Consider the following 5,274-nt stretch of genomic DNA (forward strand, 5'->3'; position numbering starts at 1 on the left):
CGCGCCCAGCAGCTCGGCGTTTAAAACTCCGAGCCCTAGCATGAGGTGCCCCCTTCTGATTGGCTGCGCCGCGACCACCAATCACGGGCTGCCACTCGGTTTGCCTGGAGCGCCTAGGCCTAGAAAGAGTGCGGGGAGAACAAAGGCGCCTAGCCCTGCCCAGGGGGCGGGGCTTGGGCGCTCCTCGGGGAGGGATTGGTGGGAGGCCCACTCCCTTTGGTCAGCTAAGCAGGAAGAACACGTGTAAGTCACTCAAAGGAAAGGTGGGTGCAGGTCTAGGACTTTGTAGGGTCCCACCTGCCCCAGTCCGGGAAGACTGGAAACCAAAGTGGACAGGGCTACTCATTTGGGAAAAAGGAGAGATCGGGGTCCTTCCTGCCTCTGTTCGCATGTTCTTTGGCTTCTTGGTTTTTCTGTTTGGGCATTTTACATGTTTGAGTTTCTTTCCTGGATGTTAGGTTGGGAGGGAAGGAGTATGAAGTAGATTAACTGAGAGCTGGATGTGCTGACCCATGCCTGTGGAGGCAGACTCATGACTTCTAGTGAGATCTTTTCTCAAAAAAAGGAAGGAAGGAAAAATCAGAACTAGAACTGCAAGGCTTGCTTAGTCTATGATTTTCTTTAGAAAAGAAAAATTAAGTAGTCTCGTGACTTAGGTGTAGAAGTAAGAGTGACTGTTCTGGAGAAGAAACTAGGTCTGCACGCCAGGGAAGAAGCCGGTGTGGATTAAATGATCTGAAGGGATACAGACGACCACTGAGGCTAAATAAATAAAACTCTGAGTCCAGCAGTATTTTCTTACATATACAAGAGGAGAAAGTGAGCTATACATAGGACTACTCCCGTGGGGTGTCATTTTAACACTATTAGGCTAGGTTACTAGGCCAATTTGAATGTATGTTTTCCTTTACTCCTGCAGAGCTCTCTAGAGAAGCAGCCCATTGGGAAAGAGTCCTGATCGTTTAGATTTCCCGTCTACAGAAGAATCTGTGACAATTCTGGCATACATGTCCACAATCAGAAGTTCAGATTATATGTTTTGAAAATTAAGACCAGACAGGCACACAACCTCTATGCTCTGGACTCATGACAACAGTTTCTTGTATTTTCTGAAGAACTCAACGATGGTTCCACCCTTTTTTTTTTTTTTTAATTCTGATGTAACTCTTTTCAGTAGAACGGGAAGCAAGGGAAGCCTGAAGAAACGAATTTATTTTCAGAAATATTTTCTTTTATCTAGCTGTGGTGATGGGTGCCTGTAGTCTCAGCTACTTTGGAGCCTGAACCAGGAGATTGATTTAGCCCAGGAATTCAAGGCCAAGCCGGACAAGATAGTAATGCCTTGTCTCAAAACAAAAAAAGATATGCATCTTCATACAACCCCCTCAACACAAAACAAATGTAATCTCCATTTTTTAAGATTTCATTTTTTTTTACTTTTAGATTTATTTTCTGTGTAAGCATGTTTTGCCTGCATGTATACATGTGCACCATGTGGATGTGCATTCCTGGTGTCCTCAAATGTCAGAAGAGGTCATCGGATTTTCTGGAGCTAAAGTGGGGGTGCTATGAACTGAATTTTAACCATCTCTCTAGTCCATTTTTATTTTATGTACATGGGTATTTTGCTTTCATATTATCTCTATGTACTACTTACATGCCTGGTACCTTAGGAGGCCAGAAGAAGGTATTGGAACTTCTATAACAGTAGTTACAAATGGTTATAAGCCACCATGTGGGTGTTGCAAAACAAACTGAGGTCATCTGGAAGAATAGCTGAGCCATCTCTCTAGCCTCTCACTTTTATTTTTAAATTATGTGTTGCGTAGGTGTTAGCTAGGTGCCTGCAATGGTCAGAAGAGGGCACTGAATCCCCTATGACTGGACTTAGGTACTTGTGAACCATCTAACATGGGTGTTGGAAACTGAATTCAAATCATTTGCAAAAGCAGTAAGTCGTCTTAATCACTGAGCCATCTCTCCAGCCCCAGGTTTTGTTTGTTTATTTTCTGTTTTGTTTTTGGTTTTTAGACAAGGTCTCACTACATAGCCCTAGCTGGCCTGAACTTGCTGTTTAGACCAGGCTGGCCTGGAACTCAGATTATATGATCATGTTTTAGAATATAATAATATTTCTGTAGATGCCATTTTAATTGCATTTCCCTATAGCTGAGTACTGACTGCCTTTGATGTCACAGGGCAAGATGCACATTTAGGCATCTCCAGCTACTTACCACACAGGGTGGGCAATTCTTTCTTTTTTTTTTTTTTCAGAGCATTGCTCTTGATAAGCTATTTCTAAGTTTGTAGAAATGGAGAGCTGCTCAGACATTTCCTTTTTATGCCTAGGGTACTGGCCACTAATTTTTAAAATCTTACCAGCTGAATTAATCCTTAAGTTTTGTTTTATTTTGTTTTTAATAGTGCTGGGGACCATTCCAAGTCCATGCACGTGTACTACCATGGAGCCCCTTAAGAAGATTATACTCCTTAGGTTTCACTGTTTTTAAATGCTAGGGTATTCTAAGTATTTGACATTGCTACTAAAAAGAGAAGCACTGTTGGAATTTGTAGAAATTAAGCATTAAAACATAAATAAAACCCAGCATAATTTTATAAAAAGTGTATCAGATTTTAAGTCTGTTCTGGAGTCAGACTGCATGACAGTAAATCTAGACTCTACCACTTGATCGGCTTATTTGATGTCTATTAACAACCTATGTGCCAAGTAGTTTTCAGTATTGTAATACTTTATGCTATTTGAGGAAGCATTTTAAAAGTCAGGCTCCTGGATTGGGGAGATGGTTCAGCAGATAAAAGTGCTCAAGCCTGATGACCTCAGTTTGGATCCTCAAAACTCAAGTAAAAACTGCATGAAGTGCTGGAAAGATGGCTCCGTGGTTGTGATTAAGAGTCTGTACCATTGCCGGGCAGTGGTGGCAGACGCCTTTAATCCCAGCACTCGGGAAGTAGAGGCAGGTGGATCTCTGTGAGTTCGAGGGCAACCTGGGCTACAGAGTGATTTCCAGGAAAGGCACAAAGCTACACAGAGAAACCCTGTCTCGAAAAACCAAAAAAAAAAAAAAAAAAAAGTGTGTACCACTCTTGTGGAGGAGTTGAATTCCAGTCCAGCACCCACCACCTGTAACTCTAGGGGGATTCCATGAGTCTGGCCTCCCAGTGCACAAGCACACAGCTGAATAGACCCAGGTACACACACAGGGTTAAATAAATAATTTATAAAAAAAATGCTGGACACCATGGTACTTGTCTGTAATCCAGCATTTCCATTCTGAGGTAGAAGGCAGAGACAGGCCAATCCCTGTAAAGCTCAAGGGAGTACACAGCACAGAGACAAACAGACAGAGGCCCTGACTCCACAAGGTAGGAAAGAGGACGGTCACCCGAGGCTGTCCTCTAAACTCTACACAAGCACCATGGCGCATGCGCTGGCCCTCACACACAGACACATACAGAAAAACAGGTAAGTACTAGTCAATGCAGGTGCTGGAGAAACGGCTCGCCAGATAAGAACACTTACTACTCTTGTCGAGCGCCTGGGTTTGAATCGCAGCACTCACACGACAGTTCACAACAGTCCATAACTCCAGAGCCTGAGCGTACTACACACCCTCTTCTGGCCTCTGCGGGCACCAGGCATGCACATGGTGTACAGACATACATGCAGGTAAAATATTCATACACATTAAAAAACAAAATTTTCCGGGCAGTGGTGGCGCACGCCTTTAATCCCAGCACTCGGGAGGCAGAGCCAGGCGGATCTCTGTGAGTTCAAGGACAGCCTGGTCTACAGAGCGAGTTCCAGGAAAGCTACCAAAACTACACAGAGAAACCCTGTCTCGGGGAAAAAAAAAAAAATTAGAAAATAATCAACAAAAACCTGTCTTGATAAAGAGTGAGCCAAGGAATTACATTCAAGCTGATAGAGGTTTCCATTTTGTCCCTAAAACATCTCTTTGTCTCCCAAAGTTATTCTCACAAGTTATGTCTCACAAGTTATTCATCATAGATCTATCTTCCTTATCTCAAGATTTCATTCTTACCAATCTTTTGGTCTCATCTGAGATGCTGCTGGTTACTGTGCCTGAGATTTTTTTCACTGAACACTTGGTTTTGTCCATTCTTTTTCCCCTTGTGCTGCTCTTCTGTATTTGAAAAAGCAACCTCCTTTTTTCTCCCTTCTGTGATTAACTAGTTAGGTAGTGGGGTTAGGTTTGGTTTGAGGTATTTCCTATCCACAGAACATCACATGGATTTCTAGATTTTTCAATTAAGTGCAATGCAAGAAATCCCTGCCCAGTGGAAGACTGTAGCTAGAGTTTTCCTGCCTAGCCCACAGTCAGGACAAATCTTTGTCACCCGCCAGTCCCACAGCCGCTCAGACCCAACCAAGTAAACACAGAGACTTATATTGCTTACAAACTGTGTGGCTGTGGCAGACTTCTTACTAACTGCTCTTATAGCTTAAATTAATCCATTTCCACAAATCTATACCTTGCCATGTAGCTCGTGGCTTACCGGCATCTTCACATGCTGCTTGTCCTGGCGGCGGCTGGCAGTGACTCCTTCTGCCTTCCCGTTCTTTCTTTTCTCCTCTCTGTTAGTCCCACCTATACTTCCTGCCTAGCCACTGGCCAGTGTTTGATTTATTGACCGATCAGAGCAACACATTTGCCATACAGAACATCCCACAGCAGAAGACCACACCTTTAATCCCAGAACTTGGGGGACTGAGGCAGTAGATAATTGTGAGTTGAGGTCAGACGGGTCTACATAGTGAATTCCAGGCTGGCCAGGACTACATAGTCAGACTGTTGGGCAGGTAGGAGGGAGGAACCTCAATACAGTCACCACCTGGGCCTGAGGCTGTTGGAGAGACTTCATGGTGGCTTTTGTTTCCTTCTCTAACATTAGAGTTTGAAACTTTAAAAGAATCCCTTTCTGATCTCTATAGTTTAAAAAGACTTGAGACTATAAATCATTCACATATTGTGATACCTCTGTTTTGTGTTCTGTGTATGGTTTAGGCAATTGCTTAAATATTCATTCATTATTGGGAATCCCACTTCTGCTCCAAGTAGCATCTCTACTCTGGAACTCCCAAATCTCTACCCACCAACTCAACCCCGATCTTGATCCAAACCTCTCAACAACTTTGGTCTTTTGTTTCTTCAACTCAGACTATCAGCATTTTCTTAGGGTACACCGCACTTTAATCACCAAGGGCCCTGATGAGAAACTTCAGCATTCACA

This window comes from Peromyscus leucopus, chromosome 3 (genome assembly GCF_004664715.2).
Source record: "Peromyscus leucopus breed LL Stock chromosome 3, UCI_PerLeu_2.1, whole genome shotgun sequence".
NCBI lineage: Eukaryota > Metazoa > Chordata > Mammalia > Rodentia > Cricetidae > Peromyscus > Peromyscus leucopus.